Source organism: Xenopus laevis, chromosome 7S (genome assembly GCF_017654675.1).
Source record: "Xenopus laevis strain J_2021 chromosome 7S, Xenopus_laevis_v10.1, whole genome shotgun sequence".
Lineage (NCBI taxonomy): Eukaryota > Metazoa > Chordata > Amphibia > Anura > Pipidae > Xenopus > Xenopus laevis.
This window is the reverse complement of record NC_054384.1, coordinates 96492864-96512805: the sequence shown is the minus strand read 5'-3', so window position 1 is coordinate 96512805 and position 19942 is coordinate 96492864.

Below are 19942 nucleotides of genomic sequence, written 5' to 3'. Positions count from 1 at the left end.
ACATTTCTCAACTTTAGCATATTACTGATGAGTGCGTAGACGGGCCAGAACCTTCTGCAAATGAAATCTGTGTTCTTCCAAAGAATTAGAAAAAACAAGAATATCATCTAAATAAATGATGACAAATATATCGAGGAAGTCTCTGAAGACGTCGTTAACAAAATGTTGAAATGTTGCAGGAGCGTTGCAGAGGAAGTGCTGTCATTGTAAACCAGAAGTGACATAATCGAAAGTAGGCGTGATCAGAAAAAAAAGGAGTAAACCACGAAGTGCTGTCCTTATAAACCGGAAGTGACATCATCGGAAGTAGGCTGAACAGAATAAAAGAGTAAAAATTGCTATTGAGAAGATCCGCGCCCGACCCGCGCCCCGCAAACCAAGACAACCGCAGACCCGCATCTATAACCACACCAGGAACTTCTACCCGTAATCCGCAGGTTTTTGCAGGTAACCCACGGGTGCCCGACCCCCTGCAGGACTCTAGGCCAAGGTGCAAAATGCTAAATAAATAGTCAAATAAATGCAGGATCAAATGAAATATGTTTTCTTTTTACTTTATGTCTTGAGCTAAGGGCAGGTTGATTGGGACCTAATGAACTGGGCTTAGCGTGTGCGTGTGTGCATGGCAGGAGCAACTAACAACAACATTTAGCAACTAACAAGTGCATGAGAGTCTGCCAGAGAATGATCTAAAAACACTTAATTAAGGCTAAATGCTTTTAAGTTGAAAGTCAAAGCACATATTTGATGGGAAGCCTTTTGGCACATGACTAGAATTCAAATCGATTATCTGACTGCAAATGTTTGAAGTGAATTGCAATTTTTTCCCTATGGATGCCAAGTTTAGCCAAGGAGTAACATTTTATTTCTGGCCTTTATCACAGAACACTTAAGGTGGCCATAAACACACAAATAACGTCATAAGAAACAACGTTTTGTACAATATTAGGTGGATGTATGGTGGAAGATGAGCTGACCGATATTGGCAGAAGACTTACATATTGGTCGACTCGTCGATCGGGCTGGCTGGAAATTTTTAATTGGGTGCGTTTAAAGGCACAGACCATTGCCATTGTTAGTGCTGCACATTCTTGCCTGGAATTGTGCACAATCATGCAGAAAATCATCAGAAATCTGGGGAATTTGTGTAAGTGATGAGAGACCAGGGGACACAGCGCAAAATCTGGAAACTCACAATAAAATAGGGGGAATTGACAGCTCTGGATACAGCTCTAACACATCTGTATTTGTTGCAAAAGATCTTAATTGTTACATCTATGGCTAATTAATTGTATTGTAAGTTTTCATGCAACTTACTACAGGAATGAGGTCCATTATCTGCAAACCCATTATCCTGAAAGCTCCATATTACAGGGTGGCCATCTCTTATAGACTTCATTTTAATCAAATAATTCAATTTTTTTTAAATGATTCCTTTTTTTCTCTGTAATAATAAAACAGTACAGTTCGATCCTAAATAAGACAATAAGTTCGGTTTTGGAGGCAAAATAATGCTATTGGGTTTATTTAATGTTTCAATAATTTTTAGCAGGTATGGAGATCTAAATTATAGACCCTTTATCCAGAAAACCCCAGGTGCCAAGCATTCTGGATATGTAAACAGATTACAGTTTTGTTTAATTATTTCAAGCTTGTTACCTGTCATACAGGATTTTTCTGAAAACTAGGCATCTTCATGATTTGTATTTGGTTTGACTGAAAACATGTGCAGTGTGCAATTTCAGTAAATTGCCAACTATTTTACCCTTAATGCAGCTTTGCCCCCCATAATCCCATCATGTTCTGACGTGTATGCTACAATTACATCTGATTCATCAATATGGATACAATTAAGCATTTAGCATTTTCAGTTTGGGGGTTGCATCATTTCTCGAGAAAGCACTCAAAAAGGCTTTTGCATCCCATTTGGTGCGCACAAGTCCAATGCTAAATGAATCTAACAGGTTTATTAGCCCAGTGGCATGTAATAGGTCACTTGATAATCTACAAGAATATGAACTTTTTATCACCAACTGGGAGGTATCTCATTTATTCTGCTAGAAAATCTCTTTTCTGAGTAATTATCAGGCAAAACCCCTCAATGCTTCACTGGTGTGAGTCAGTTATTCTAAAGGTCAATTAACTAATTAGTCTTTGTGTTTTATGGAAAGTGATGGAAGCAGAAGGTCAAGTGATTTTATCTATATAGTGGATATATAAGGTATAGCTAGCCTTAGCTTTCTATTAGCCATTTGTATGTTCTCCATTTCATAGGAAGTCCCTTCTTACCTTCCCACCTTCTTGTACCTGTCCCTGCTTCCTTTTAGCTTGTCTAGGTTTCAGATCTTGACAGAATGTATAAAAGGTAAGCCTGGGAACAAAGAGTGTACAAATAATGCACACAGGGCTGCCATCAGGGGGGGACAGGGGGGAGAGTTGTAGGGGTCCCGGCCACGCCGCACTTTCTTGATTAGCTGGGCCCCCCTGCTTTCTGAGAGCTGCTGACTTTGGGAAGGCAGGGCGGGAGCACAAGGGGAGGTATCTTCTGTTCATTACTTCCCCTTATTGGTCACTGAGTTTAAGTCCCGGTTAAGCGGCTCAGGGATTGGATAGCTGAGGTTTGAACTTCTCCTCCAGCTCATCCAATCACCATGCAGGTTTACCAGGACTTGAAATTCTGTGACCAATAAGGGAAGAAAATGCTGTCACTGGAAGATGATGCAGCCACCTTCTGTAGTTGGCAGCTCACTGACAGCAGGTGGGCCACACTAATGAAGTAAGTGTAAAATGGCAGGGCCCCAAAACGTATCCCTTTGTGGTCCCGGTTGTGTGGTGGGGCGTTGGGCACCAAATTTTTTTTAAACTTCTGGGGGGGGGGGGTGTGGAGCTTGTGGTGGGCAAAGCCCAGGGGGCCCAGGAAATTTTTTCGGATGAGGCCCTGCAATTTCTGATGGTGGCCCTGAATACACATAGAGTACACACATGCATGCATGGACACATACAAAATGTGCATAGATTGTTATTGTTAAATTCCACCATATTAGTGCACATATATACCCTGTAGACTTGAGTAAAGGGGTACAAAGTAAGACTTTACCAGCCAACCCTACTTGTGCTACTTGTGAAACTGCGAAAATTCGCCGAAATGCATTGAAGTCTATGGGCGACAAAATTTTTTTTTGATGAGTGACAAATTCTTTCACCCATTGGAGTCTTTTGTTGTGAAACTTGGTGATAATTTCACTCATCACTAGTGGAGGGCTGTAGATGGGAGAGACATGAATACCAGCCAGCTTACCATGATCAACTTTTGTAGGGGTGTCTCCATTGGAGCTGACATCTTCCTTGTCCTGCCAGTCATATGTGACTGGCATGAGATCAAGAACCAAAATCTTGGGCAATGGAGTCTGGCCCTGACTATATAAGCTGTATAAATACAGTTTATATGGAGGTGTTACCAGAACTGAAGATCCCATCTTGTCTCATTATTGCTTGCATGACCGTAGAGCTACTTTTGACATTGACGTTACTTAGTTCCTTTTCAACATTTTTCACTGTTTAATAATCTAAGTGACAACCAATCAGGAGTTTTCCAGAGAGACCTCTGTGTAGGGAAAAGGAAGGAAGAGGACGTTAGAATATACATAATATATATGGAAATGAAGAATTCAAGATGATGAACAGAAGACAAGCTCTGAGCAGAAGGTCGGGTAGGAAAGGCCAGATTGATAATCACTGACTGTATAAATAAAGGAAATTATTGCAAACATTTTTATTTATTACTACTTCAATGTTTATCTTCTATATTAAATAGAAATGAATATGAAACATTTATTCTTCTCTTTTGTCTGGTATTATCTAGGCCGCCTTTGCATGCATTACATTCGCAGTAAGTAGGCTTCCCATGCATATTTTAATATGTCTCAGATAAACTGTTATGAACTGCAGCCAGTATTAGTGCATATAGACATTCTACCCCATCCTTCCTTAAAGGGACACTGTCCCTAAAAACAAAAAGTCTGCATTTGTGGGGACGTATAGTATCAAGAACAATGGTCTGCTATTGTATTATGCACCTTATGCACTGAATCCAGGATTTAGCTTGGACTTCAGCTGACCGCAGAGTAGCATATGACTTTTTATGTATCAGCTGCTGAAACAGGTGTACTACTGGCAGTTATGGGCACAGTTTAAAGGAAAACTATACCCCTCAAACAATGTAGGTCTGTATAAAAATATATTGCATAAAACAGCTCATATGTAAAACCCTGGTTCATGTAAATAAACCTGTAATGTCCACTTACCTTGGGATGCCCGCCATGTGGTTCCTATCCCTCTGGTGCTGGTCTCTACTATGGCACGTGCGGCGCACAGTTCCAGGTTTTTACGGGCCGGCGTGATGACGTCATCGCGCACTGGCACGAAATTCAAAGGTATTTCAAGGGGCTTTGAATGAAAACTCATTGCCCATTGTTAGGTCTAACTTGTTTAGTTCCTGGGTGCTTATTCCTTGTGAATTCTGCTTGTTTATGCTGGTATTGACCCATGCCTGTCTGCCTGCCTGATTATTCTGAACTGTGCAATCCTGACACTAGCCTGCCTGACTATTCAAAACTCTGCAATCCTGATCCATGCCTGTCTGACTATCCTGCTAACTCTGCCTGTACCGACCCGGCCTGTCTAACCACGCTATTCAGTTTGGTTCCTCCTGAGTTGTGGCCTTCCATCCAAAATCCTTGGTAAACAATCGTGCCCCTTTGCTCGTCCAGAACTCTTGCTTGGCTCCTCTTTTATTAAGATCTGGCGGCATCCGATTAGCGAAGGGCTCTTCCCAAAGTGAAAGGCGGCTATTACAGGCGGAAGCGGAGCCAAGAGCAGGGAGCCTAGCACTTGTTCTCGATTTAGGGTGCTGATCATGACAAAACCATTGTTATAAAAATATACATTTTTAGTAGTATGTGCCACGTGTCATAAATAGAAAATTGACATTTTAAAAAAAAAAGGACAGCCCTCTTGGAACAAATGATTCACGGTGCACACAAACAAACCATACATGTTAGGTCACATGAGCCAATTAACAGACAGAGTTCTGTCTTTTGCTTCCTCACTTCTTCCTGTTACAGTTAGAGCTGCAGTATTTCTGGTCATGGGATCACACAGACCATCACGAAATGGGGGTTCAAGGCAAGAGATGTAAAAGGGCAATATTTACTTAAATGTAAATACCAGTTTGACAAGATTCTTTAATATGCCAGTTAATTTAATATCAACTTTCTGTTGCTCAAGTATTAATTTTGGGGGTATAGTTTTCTTTTAAGAATCCCTTCCCATAGCTTCTTCTCATAGTACAGTACAGGACACCAGGGCTAGAACTCTCCCTACCCCTTAACTAAACATTGGCATCCTTGCTCAGTTGTATCTGGGATACAATAAGCCCATTCATAGAGGTGCATTTTACCTTCTAGAGTCAATGTTCCTTTATAGGAAAATCTTATTAAAAATGATACATTTAACATTTCTTTCTGTTTTCATTCCTGGAAGGAAATGTTGACTGTGGAATGCCAAAAGCCTCAGCGTTTATTGGGTACAGAAATATGCTATTAACTTCTCTCCTCTCTGACAGCTCTTAAAAGTAAGAAAACATATTAGGTATTTCTCCTGTGGCCAAGACTCTACTTCCCACAGAGCCTTGCATAATTTTTCACAGGTCTTCAATCAGCTGATTTCAACTACTAGTCAGAACCAGCAGTGCAGAGAATAGCAAAAGGCATTTACTGCTTTCAAATACATTTATGGTGCTGAATTATCTAGATTTGAAATACATTTCAATGTAACACACACACTCAGGGCTTGGACTAAGACTAGACAACAGGCTTATAACTCTGGTTTCTGGGGAAATTACCCAATTGGAGGGGAACGAATCGCTGTAGAAAAACAGAACGCTTGGCCTTATTTTTTACTTGTCTGATCTTTTTTTTCCATCTATTTTTTATTGAGTTCACATTTCCACCCAACAAAAAAAAAGAAAACAAATTCAGACACACATAACACTGCAAAGAAATAGACATGAATTAGGCAGCAGTACATTTTAGACCAGGCATAATAGTAAAATTACATGGATAACAGCAGGTACAATGATTGCTGGGTGTATGCGGGTGTATGCAAATCACTTAAAGTAAAAGAAGACAATAATTACATACACAATGACAATAACAATAAAATAACCAGTTTCCCGGCCTATTAAAGTGCACTGTTGTTTCTTGGGGGATGTTAAGGGGTAGGCAGGGAGCTATTTTGCGTATTTGTTTTGGCTTGCGGTAGCAGTAGGAAGTGTTCTGAGATCCATAGGGTAGAAGTTTTTGAAACAGCACCACCATACTTTTCTTATTTCTTAAACGCCTTTAATAATGCTTAGGGGCATCAAAGCAACGTTTCAGGCCTTGCAGCCTTTTATCAAGCTTGATTAAAGGCCGCAAGGCCTGAAACGTTGCTGTCCATGTAACATAAGGCAACAGAAGGATCATATATTCCCATGGATATGCCAGTGCAACCCATTTTAGATTTTGCCCTGTGTATACACATAGGGGCAGATTCACTAACCAGGGAATTTTCATCAGCTTCCGTTTCATACCCATCGCAACACTTCGCCATGCACAAATGCGTTCAGACTACACCTATTCACTAATATGAGTTTCAACCTGGATGACGAACGCTGGTGACTTTTCGCTATTGTTACTTAGGCAGTGCGAGCATTTCAAAGCGAAGATGCTAGCATTCATTTGTGCCTAGCGAAACTTCGCAAGTGATCTTGCGCTCAGGTCAATTTGCGTACGGTGGGTAATTTAAAGTTGTATGGACGTCTTTATTATAAATGTTGTTGCAAATGGTTTAAGTTACCGGTTTATCTTACACATGTCCAGGGAACCTTAATAAAGATAAGGCTGGTCTGAGGTGGTGAAGGCAAGTTTGTCGAAAGAGGTAACATTCGGTAAAATCCATATTTTAGCGAATCTGCGGAGTAACGTCTGTTAGCCAGATCGAAAAGTCACCTGGCGATAGAGTGCGAATGACCGCAAGCGATGGTCTGTTTTGCTAGCGAATGGGCTCTTGCGCCTGTTAGTAAATTGTCGATGTCCCTGCGGGTGGCAACGCTGGCGAAAAGCCGCTATCATTAGCCACTTCGCTCTTTAGTAAATATATACCCCTTAGCCTTTATTAATCAAACATGGAGCTGGCACAATAGGAAGGACCTGACATAGCCTTATCTGTATTGCTTTGCAGTGACACAGCGGGGTCCATGCTCCGAGTAACCTGAGCGTTATGACATTACATTTGCATAAAGGGAGAAATAAAAAATCTTATAATGATTAGGAAGTCAGTGTTACTATAGTAACTGTGTCACTGGCACGCTGTGTACAACTGATCTCATTGCAAATTAACTTTAATCACTGAAACACAGATTTTAACAGCAGATTAGAACCTTTGGCCTGTCTTGGTTTTCCATTCTTTAATTAGTTCATTTCCTCAGACCTCAGATCTGGATCAACATTTCATTTTCTGTGTCTTTGCTGAATATGAGAAATGTGTCTTTAAAATGCAAATTACACATGAATTAGGATCCTCCAACTTCCCTTGTTTCATTGGGTTGAGCTATTTTGTTCATTTATTGTTCTAATGTTACCGTACAGGTATGGGATCTATTATCTAGAATACTTAGGACTTGAGGGATTTCTGAATAAAGGAACTTCTATAATTTGGATCGCCATAAAAATGACAGTCAATGTGCCCCATTGACCTTAGGCTTTAATGTGGGCCATGAACTTAACTGAACTTAGATCATGACGTTTTGCCACTGACCCTCCCCCCTATCTCCCCAACTTATTGCAAGTGGGATTGATGTCTCTCAAACTATAAATTCACCTGCTTCTTCCTAAATTTATACTGACTACTTTTAGGTTGGTGGAAAAAACATTATTTTCTTGCCCACCTGTCCTCGTTTAGCAAATGTATCACTCCCCTTCTTGACTGTGGCAGTACAGTGGTTTAGTGCTTTAAGGAGAAGTAGCTAGAATTGTTGTACATTATGTTTTGGGATTCTATATCAGCCCCAGGCAACCACAGCCCTTTAGCAGTAAAGATCTGTGTCTCCAAAGATGCCCTTTGAATAAATGCTGCAGCACTGGGCAAATCCAAGAGGGACAGAGGGAGGCATGTAGGTGTCCACACCTTGCCCATCCCTACCTTGCACATCATTCTGAGAAGCAAGGTAGGAATGGCCTACATTGGGGTCCTGTCCTGCAGGCAGAGATGTATGTCCTGACACTGCGATCTTCACTGAGCCAGATCGCAGTGTCCTAGGTGGTACATGTGTTTAGGAAATGAGCATTAAAGGGCATGCTCTTGCACCCCTTAGTGCTCTTGCACTTGCACCCCCATGAACAAGAGTGTGGCAATGTTGTAGTTCAGCCAGCAGGTGGCACCAACCCCTAAGGTTGGCTGTAGGGGAATTCCCAAACAGGAGCCTATATAAGGAAGTGCAGGAGCTGTGCAGGACCAACATGGTCAAACCATTTTTTGGAAACTGACTCCTTCAGGACTAATTAGTGATAAAAGGGTGTGTGAGTGAAAGGTATTCAGGCTAGGGAGAAAGGATAGTCTGTTCTCCCGACAAGGAGGATTTCATTGGGGTAGAGCCCTTCAGACGACTGTTCGCCAGGTACGTAGAACCTACGGGAGAAGCTTGGGCGCTGTATGACTAACAGCACTCTGCTTACACCCCCTTCATGACAGAGGTCCTGTAAGCTTTTATATATATATATATATATATATATATATATATATATATATATATATATATATATATATATATATATATATATATCCTTAAAGGACCAGTAACATCAAAAAAATTTTTTTAAAAAAATCGTTTGTATACAATGAAAAAAAAACACCAAGACAAATTAAACTTTAAAATCACAAAGTCTTTATTAAGAAATAACTTACCGAAGCTTGCTTGCGCTCCTCTTCAGAAAGCGATCGGGCGTACATCGTGTGGCACTCGATTTCTCCTCCCTGCCTTCCTTATAGGAGATAGCCAGGGAGGAGAAATCGAGCGACGCACAGTGGATTGTCGCCATGTTGCCTTTTCTGAAGAGGAACGGAAGCGGAGTTTCGGTAAGTTATTTCTTATTAAAGATTGCGATTTTAAAGTTTAATTTGTCTTGGTGTTTTTTTTGTATACTAACGAATTTTTAAAAATTTTTTTACTGGTCCAACCAGTGCCCCAGTGTGTACACTGCCTCCCTACAAGAAGCTGTTAATAAAGTGTGGCTTGTTTTATCGCAACTTACTGAGTATGTCTGCTTTCTACAGTTAAGATTGTGCATGTCAGTTTCAACACTGAAGCTGACTACTGCTGCCTAACAGCCGTTAGATGCATGTACATCTGACTGTATGTGTACACCAGCCACAGGTGGCCCTTTTTACAAAGCCCTGTATACATTTGTTTTCACTAATGAAACAAACCAAAAAAGGGCCAGAAATAGACAAAAACAGCCTTTTCTCTTGAACTATTATTATTCACTTCTTTTTTGGGAATTCGTTCAACCATCCTTTCCCGCTTGCACCTGCTCTAAGTGCTGCTCATTGACTCATCCATTTATCTGTTATTTCCCTATCTGCTGCTAATCTCTTTACAGGCTCTTTATTTTCTCTTTAATTACGGACACTACTTAACACCAACATTCAAGACCCTTAATTATGAAGCCTTCTGCTACATATCTCATCTACAAATACATTCCATTCTGGTCCCTAGGTTGTGCTTCTGATCTGTTCCCCTCTTCTTTTATAATTACCTTCTACCATTCTTAACTCACTCACTAACAGATGCCCATGGGTATATAGCCTTTGGCTGGATCACTCTTCAAAGGCGCGTCAGTCTCATCGTTTCTCTCTACATTTTTAAGGAACTTCCTAAAGACAAAAGTATGTTTATCTAACTCACACTTCATTCCTTAACGTACCATAAAGTATAATAACTGCTTGTCAAAATGTCCTGTTCCAATATACCAATCTAAACCCTATATAAATCTGTCCCACTTCACCCCCTAGTTTTCTTTAGCAGATGACCAAAAACTTTATAAAATTCCCCAATCACAATGCTGCTTCCCAGCACTATCTTAGTCATTTTAGATGAGGAGATTATTGTGTTTATGATCTACAGAAATATACTGGTTTGAAATCTTCCAAATCTGTTTTTTTAGTCCCACAAAAGTGGATTGAGAAATACACTGGGCTAATGTCAGAGGTGTTAACTAACCCCATGTCATTAGGGCAATGGTTGTTAAAGTTATTTGTTTCAAGCTCCCCTTGGAGGCCCAGCATTTGGCCATGGTCCACCTTAGCTTATCGATCTTGACCTCCAAGATGGGCTTCCATGAGTATTAGGGTTCATTAGGGTGATCCAGTCCAGGATTGGTTAAACCTACAGTAATTCCTCTTTTCTGTAGATGGTAATAGGAAATGAGTGGGCTCACCTGGAATTTTGGAACTTCCACCTAATCATAATCCTTGCAATTCCATGTATTTTTGTCAAGCACCAAAGTCCCCGCCCAGTCTGCTCTGATGAATCAGGGCACCTATTGATGCTATGAAACCCTGGGATTACTAAATGGGGATTTGCATCTGAAATTGTACTTTGCACACTGCACTTGCAATCATAAATTGACCTTAATGTCTTCCTTGAATACATCATTGTCACATGCTGGTGTTTAAAACACAACAAAACAACACACTAGCATTGATCAAAGTGCAAAGGCCTGAGGAGCAACAGCAGGCAAGTGGTCAAAGGTAAATGTATGGAAAAGAATAAAGGATTAAAGAATAAAGGCAGAGGTATCACTCCAATTGATAGTGGAAGGAGCTCTCACAGCTGTTAGAAAGGGGAGACGTACGCCCAAGACTCTTCTCATAAGAAAAATGAAAATGTTTTCATGCTCAAACATGTCTTTGGGATTGAGGAGGAGGAAGAGCCAACAGCTTTGCACGTTGCCAATCAAAGATGGCATTCTGTTCTCTCGGAGGATCTGCTCACCACCTGGAGCTCAGCGGTACAGGTGTCTGCCATGTTCCGTCCTCCTCTGCTGGTGAAACATAAAGACACTCTGTATTCTACAAGCAGACCGCAGGCACGTGAATCAAATGGGAATACGTATGGTTTCATTGTAAATAATAAACAACCAGCTGGATCTTGTTGCCTCTGCCGGGAAATATAAGTGTGATTGTTCTTACTGTTAAACAAAAACAAACTATATATATACAGATATATCTTCATCAGTTATGTTTAAAGGAGCAGTTTACTTTGAAATTAAAGGGGAGCTATCATGGAAACAAAACCAAACAAAAAATATATATATAAAAAAATATGACTGATACAAAGCCTACATGAAGAGAGATATATTTTTTTTAATTTTGATGTGCTTGTTGATAGTTCCCCATCAAAGGGGATGCAACATCAGTAAACTGTCCTACTGTGCCCCTAGTTCTCTAAAATACATGACCGATACAGGGAATTGACCAATGAGAATGCTGCTTTCACTATACTTCCGCAGTACAATATCAGCCATCTTGCTGTTATTTTATGTATAGAGATGATTGTGTGATGGGTGTTAGACTTTAGCATTCCACAACATTTGCTGGTCTTTTGTTGCCCGGTCCCAACTTTTTTGAAAAACAATAAAATTTCTTAGTTTCAACATTTGATATATTACCTTTTGCAATTCATTTGCAAAGATATATACAATTTTAATGATTTACAAATCATCCCATTCTCATTTTATTTACATTTTACACAGTGTGCTAAATTTTTGGGAAATGGAGTAATATCGGGAAGAACTACCCACCATTTAACTGACTGACTTTACCGCACATGTAACAGGTTTATGGACATGGGGGGGGGTATGTGGAATATTAATTACACCAGGTGGTATACATTAGACCTCAGGCCAAATTGATCTCAAATTCTGGCAGCTCTCAAATTCTGTTACATGTGACTTGTCTTTAAGGGCAGAGACAGATGAGAAGATTGGGGGAGATTCAGTTGCCCGGCGAACAAATCGCCTCTTCTTCGGGGCAACTAATTTCCTCGAACTGCTGCCCCGCCGGCTAGAACCAAAATCGCTGGTGGAATGACACTCGGAATGCTTTGTTTTTCCGAATTCGCCCGAAGTTACCTCACACCCTAAGGTGGGCCCTTAAGCTGGCCATACACTATAAGATCCGCTCGTTTGGCAAGGTCGCCAAACGAGCGGATCTTAACCAGATTTGCCCACTAACGGCTGGGTGATATCGGATGAATCCGAACATTCGGGCCTGGGGCCAAACGATCGGATTATAATACTACGAATGGGCTGTCGCAGGACCGCATCAACTAGCCGATGATGTCCTGGAATGTACAAAAAAATCAAACTTGACCGATCGATATCTGGCCGGTTTTTGGCCTGATATCGATCGGGAGGACCCGTCGAGAGCCCCCACAGATGGGCAGATAAGATGCCGACTCGGCAGCTTTAATCTGGCTGTGAATGGCCACCTTTACTGTTGGAGGAAGGATTAACCACACTGGATATACACACTGCAAACACTAATGCCATTTTGAGTTGGAAGTGAAGCCACTGGCACAAGAAGGACTATAGAAGAGGGTGCCAGTTTATCAATTTGCATACTAAAGTTGCAGACTCTTACAATATACTGGCTTTCTGCAATTCTGCTATTAAAAGCTCCCAGGTCTCCTCTTGGTTCCTTCTATTCAACCATTCTTCATGGTCAGATCATGGAGCTTCCCTGCATGTTACCTGTTTTGTCCTTGCCCAAGGTTTCTGTGCTCTTTGTTAGCAGCAGAGCTCCCCTCCAAAAGGAAAAAGAATAGAACAGGTATTGAATCCTTTATGTGGAAACTCATTATCCAGAGACTCCATTTTATCCAATAATACACCTTTTTTTAAAAAAAAAAAATGATTTCCTTTTTCTCTGCAATAATAAAACAGTACCTTGAACTTGATCCCAACTAAGGTTTAATTAATCCACATTGGAAGCAAAAACAGCCAATTGGGTTTATCTAATGTTTACATGATTTTCTATTAGATTTAAGCTACCAAGATCCAAATTACGGAAACCCCAGGTCCTGAGTCTTCTGGATAACAGGTCCTGTACCTGTATATCTAAAGAAAGGTATGTAGACATTTGTGCCAATACACACTTGTGTGCAGCATGTATTGTTCTCCTTGTAATCCCTTAAGTGTGAGACCTTTTGATTAAAAATATGTCATAAAGAGTCACACGCTATCCGCAGCTTGTAACAAACAAATAAAGGCTCAACACTGTTGCCCACCACCTTCTCCTTGGGCATATCCATTCTGCCGCATTTAGTTTTTCCTTTTCCCCCCACTGTCTAACAAGGATATGACTTTTTTCTATTATAAAATGAATTCCCAACAGTCACCCTGTGTCAGATCCAAGCAAAGCTCTTGTGGCAGCGCAGCAGAAATCTGAGATATTTCCAAAGAAAATGTACTCTCGAAATGGGTCATTGTCAGAATGCTTTACTGCACGTGCCGATATGGACTAAGCAATTCTGCAAAATCATTCTCAACTAGCTGGATACTGAGTATTCATATGCTGAATTTATCAGTCTGTGAAGCTCCAGATTAAACAATTTACCTTCAAGTATGGATATTAATAGAATAGCTACACACCGCATGCAATTTGCAGAAGGGCTTAACAATTAAGAGGGTTGTTAGAGTCCAACACTGCTGCTGAGCTCTAACTTACCATAGAGCAGAGTGGTGTTCAGCTGATCATAAAATAACACAGGTATCTTTTTAACAAATGCCTCAATCCATGAAAACCTTTCCTAACTGTACTATTATATGACCCTGCACAATTAAATTAACTTGAAAAACAGCATTGTTGCAAAGCGATAGGACATCTCTGAAACCATTACTCTTGTTGGTACTCTTATCACTCCACTCTAGAAAAACGAAGATGGTTAGGGACCGTCTGACAATTCCTATCCACAGCAGTAAATGAAGGGAGAATTTCACTGCATACAGTCAGGTTTCTTATAAAAACATCCAATTGCATCCAATAGTGAGAGTCTAATGGAGTAGAGGGATCCCTAACCCCATAGCAGCGCTGTTTATTTAAAATGGTTTTAGCATATATGGCATGGTGAAAATAAATCTAATATTGTTAGAATTGCATTTGGAGGTTAAAGGGATACTGTCATGGGAAAACATGTTTTTTTCAAATCACATCAGTTAATAGTGCTGCTCCAGCAGAATTCTGCACTGAAATCCATTTCTCAAAAGAGCAAACACATTTTTTTATATTCAATTTTGAAATCTGACATGGGGCTAGACATTTTGTCAATTTCCCAGCTGCCCCATGTCATGTGACTTGTGCCTGCACTTTAGGAGAGAAATGCTTTCTGGCAGGCTGCTGTTTTTCCTTCTGAATGTAACTGAATGTGTCTCAGTGGGACATGGGTTTTTACTATTGAGTGTTGTTCTTAGATCTACCAGGCAGCTGTTATCTTGTGTTAGGGAGCTGTTATCTGGTTACCTTCCCATTGTTCTTTTGTTTGGCTGCTGGGGGGGGGGGAAGGGAGGGGGTGATATCACTCCAAGTTGCAGTACAGCAGTAAAGAGTGATTGAAGTTTATCAGAGCACAAGTCACATGACCAGGGGCAGCTGGTGAATTGACAATATGTCTAGCCCCATGTCAGATTTCAAAATTGAATATAAAAAAATCTGTTTGCTCTTTTGAGAAATGGATTTCAGTGCAGAATTCTGCTGGAGCAGCACAATTAACTGATTCATTTTGAAATTTTTTTTTTTTCCCATGACAGTATCCCTTATTGGTGTGGGTATATATTGTTATTTCAAGTAAGTGTGGACACCTCCATTAATGCAGGCTAGGAATTAGCTGTTGCATCTAATTATATATGCACCTTGCTTGGGCTAAATAGCTATTTGAAAAGGCAAATAACTTGAAAACTATAAAAAAGAAAAAATGAAGGCCAATAGAAAAGTTTCTTGGAATTAGACACTTTATAACATACTAAAAGTTAACTTGAATGTGGACCACCCCTTTAACCTGATGGAAATCCTGTTTCTCTACATGCAGGGTGTTTGCCAGAGTCTTCTATTTTGTTACCTTTTGTTTTTGCTGGAGTTGGTCCTTGAATTATTCTGCTAAGAAAGGGAGCCCCACCTAAAAGACGTATTAGACCTACCTGTCAATCAAAATCTGACCCAGATCTCAGCATGGAGAGTGACGGGTTGTGGAGTGAGATACTGAAGAGTAACTTGATTATTTCCTAAACGGTACAGAATTTGTAATTGTTTGTATTTAGAAAGTGTTTTGTTTCAGTGAAATTAAGCTTATATTAAATGTTCATGTAAATTCAGACAAGGTCGCTTAATATCTGCTACCAGTGTCAGAGATTTGAAACTCCAGGGCCTCCTGTATAATTCATCTGACAAAGCAAAAAGGATATGTTATTACTCACATACATATGCATGTGTTAAGTGGCTTTTCACAGCCTTACAGAATGGAGTAACAACTGCAAAATATGTTTCAGTAAATGAACATGTAAAAGCTTTTTATACTGCGCAGGAGCGTCAATCATTTAACATTGCACTTTCGGTGGCCCCTGGCCCATTAAGTGAATTGAAAGACTCGCCTCAGGCAGCGCCAAATGGGTTACCAGAGGCAGCAAAAAGTCACTCCTTGTATCTTTAAGAGCGAATATCTGGTTTTTAAACCGGAAATTAGTGATGGGCAAATTCGTCCTGTTTTGCTTTACTGAAAAATTTGCCAAAGCTAATCCAACCCGTTGGCTGAAATTGCAAACTGGAGAGCTGCTGAATAAAAATAACTCAAAAAATCGTGTCAATTTTGACGCCGGCATTAAAGTCAATGGGCGTCCGAATAATGTTGACATGCGACTGTGAAAAGTTAAAGTTAAAGTGAGCGACTTTTCCGGCGTGCGCGTGCGGCAGTTCCGCGTGTTTATTCACCGGTGGCGAAACGTGGAAATTCGCCTGGCAAATTTATTTGCCCATCACTACCGGAAATTTGGCTTTACTAGTGCGACAGATCGCAATTGCGCTCTCCACCCAAGTGTTGTGGCCCCCGCAGGTAAGTAGGGCGAGGGGGGTGGCATTGCAGGAGCTCCTGCCTCAGAAACAGCCCTGGCCCCTGGAAGTTACAAGTTGAGAGGGAAAATACTTTCAGAAATATCTTATACAGGTGTGGGATTGTTATACAGAAACCTACAAATTTTGGCATGGCTATCTTTCAATCCAAATAATACAAAATTGTAAAGTCATTGCCTTTTTCTCTGTAACAATAAAACAGTACTTTGTACTTGATCCAAACCTAAAGGGTTAAATTAATGTTTACATGATTTTCTAGTAGACTCAGGGTATACAAATTACAGAAAGATCCATTATTCAGAAAACCCCAGGTCCAAAGCTTTCTAGATAACAGGTCCCATACCTGTACCTCCATATAGTAACATGAAAATCATAAATGATCACACCACTTCCAATCCTCACATCCACCTAGACTGTAAGCTCTACGGGGCAGGGCCTCCTTCCTACTGTCTCTACGGCACTTAAAGTCTGTGTAGCTGTATACTGTATATACTTATTGTATTTATTATCTTATCATTTTTCTCTGTGTGTACATTAATACATTGTACAGAATAAAGTTATGCATATACATACAACCATTCGCCTCCACTTCTTTCCATCCCACTTCGTTCTCATAAACTTATATTTCTTTTTTTCTCACCTTTCTTTTTATTTTTCTGCCTACTCCTTCAAATTATGTAATTTCATCTTGTCCCATCCTCCCTTCTGGTCCTTTTTTAATCTCCCCTTTTTACTACTTGGTCTTCCCAAAGTCTTCCCCAAAAACAAATTGCCACTATAGCTTAGAACGAAGCCTGAAAAAAAGTCAGGTCTGAGGTCATATTCAGCCCCATAGCAGCGTTCTCAAGTGAAAAAGAGTTTGGTGCTAGTATTCAGTGACACAGGGCTGATTGGTGCTATGCTATGCTGTGCTGTGCTATGTATGTGGGAAGTTAAAAATTACAGACTCAAAATAATAAAATTATTTATAGGGATGCCCGTAATATTTTCCAGAAAAGTTAGGGTAGAGCAAAAATTACAGCATGTTTTATACCCCTCATTCATTCGTTTTGCCCACTATTGTACAGCTCTAAATAAAACGAATTACAGATATGGGGAATGCAGAGAACAGGCGCCAGAATTACTGCAGTAGGTCAGATTGTCCCGATTATACTTGTAACCAGGGGAAATCAGAGGGAAAGTAATGCCGAAATATTAATTTCCATCTAACATACATTGGGTTATGGAACATTTAGAGCAGGTATTGTTGTTTCTTATACAAGATCCAGGTTACAGACAGTGGCAATAAGTTGTGACTGGTACGCAGTTAAAGAAGGGGCATAATATTCACTGGATGTATAACAGGTAATTGGAGAAGCCACAGAATGTTAAATTTGCTATAGTGGCAGATTATAACACATATGGGTTTATGTCATATACCTGTTTGTTGTGAAGAAAGAGTAGTCAGCACACGGATTTTCAATATTCTTTAGGGATGGTGCACGTTCTGCAATGGCCACTTCCCATTGGCAAACAGTATAATGTTTCAGGCCATGCGGCCTTTTATCAAGCTTGATAAAAGGCCGCATGGCCTGAAACGTTGCGGTGATGCCCACAAAAGCACAAATAAAGGCTTTTTAAATAACTCAAGAGTTGATGGTGCTGTTCAATCTTCGCATTATATAACTGTTTGTTACCCACTGGGGCTACACCTAGGCCCCCTACCACGGCCGGACTGAGAATTAAAATAGGCCCTGGCATTTCATGTACACAGAGGCCCACAAAGAGGCCCAAACAGACCCCACCAGCCCACTAAATACTGACTTTCTATGGCACCTTATAGCAGCCCCTCTGGCATTTGCCAGAACCCACAGATTGCCAGTCCGGGCCTGCCCCCTACTATTTAACCTTGTCACCACACTTTATTGGTAAAATCCCAGCTAAGGCCAAGGCCAGTGTTACAAATTTAAAGTCAATGTGCTTCCAATAAAAAGAGACTCCTCCATTGTTCCACCCCTTGGTTTGAGTTAATTTGGTTTTTCAAGAAATCAGAATTAGGAAACTAGGAATTTAGAACTGTTATATCAATATAAATACAAAGCTCTCCTGGTTACAGTCTACATAAGGGGCACTTTGAAGGTTACTGGGAGTTGAAGGCCACAAAAGCCGCACTGGCAGTTAGTAACATTGCCTACTTAATAGAAAAAAGGACAGGTGGCTCCTAGTTGTACAGTATCTGAAACCAATTTATGACTCTCTACAATTGTCAGTCATCCCATAAAGTAACAAATAACAACCTTCATTTTCTGAGGAGTCTGCAAAATCTGAACAAAGGACAAAACACATCAATAACATCACACAATTATAGGCCAATAGCTGTCATCAGGTCGCATTAAAGGGTTTCTATAATGTCCAATACAAACCCCTAAGTCAGATGGCATGATGCTGTGGTTGGGAACAGGTGGTGGTTATTAGGTAGAATTCTGCCTTTCGTGTATGTCCACAGGCAGTAAGAGGTGCAGAGCATCTTGCCGTGATTGGGGGGTCGGTTACTAAACCATAGCTGAAACCTCCCAACTGTCCTGTTTTTCACACTGGCCTGTCCCTCTGACATCAAGGCTCTGCCCGATTGCCCAGACTGTGGGTCATGGAAAAATGGCAACCCCATGTACAACCTGTGCCTTTTCTCCTTTTTCAGCTTTAAATGGCTGCCCCCATGGCTACATAGCAGCTCGTTTATATAAGCTACAGTAGTCTTTCTGAAGCAAACACATGCCAGTTGTAACAGTGCAGGAACATTATATTTTCACTTCTTTAATATACTTTCATTTTTTTTGGAGTTACTATTCCTTTAATTAGTCTGTCTGCAACATCTATAGGAGCTCACAGGCTTAATGCATTTTATGGAAAACAACTCTTACACAAGCGTGTGCTACTGCAGGGGAAATGTTCTCTGTTAAATGGGTGGTTCACCTTTAAATAAACTTTTATTATGTTATAGAATTGCTAATTTGAAACAACTTTTCTACTACCTCCTCATATAAGTGTCGAGTATGAAGCCCAGCTACTCTTGCAGATAGAAGCGGCTTCACAGCTGGGTCAAGTTGTTGCTATGGGTGACTTCAATTACCCAGACATTGACTGGGGTAATGGGGTTGCTAAGACAGAAAAAGCTAGTAGGTTTGTAAATATGCTGAATGACAACTTTTTATTCCAGCTCGTTCAAGAACCTACTTGGAATAACTTTCTTTTGGACCTTGTTATACCTAATAACACTGAACTCATCTCTAACATTTGTGTGGGTGAGCATTTAGGGAATAGTGATCATAACATGGTCTCCTTTGAGATTCTGTTGCAGAAGCAATTCTATAAGGGAGTAACTAAAACACAAAATTTCAGACGTGCAAACTTTGACAATACAAGGGCATCTCTGCAACATATTAAGTGGGAAATGCTTTTCACAGGGTTAAACACAGAACAAAACTGGGAAGTCTTTAAAATGCTGCTTAATAAATATACTTGTCAGTATATTCCACTTGTAAGCAAGGAACGTCGTTGCAAAGCAAAACCTTTTTGGTTCAATAGAAGCGTTGGTGTTGAGGTGGGTAAGAAAAGACGTGCTTTTAAGCCTTTCAAGTTAGCTGGTACAGCCGAAACATTTATAAGGTACAAGGAGGCCAATAAATCAAGCAAAAAAGGCAAGCTAAAATTGATATGGAAGAGGATATTGCAGCAAGAAATAAAA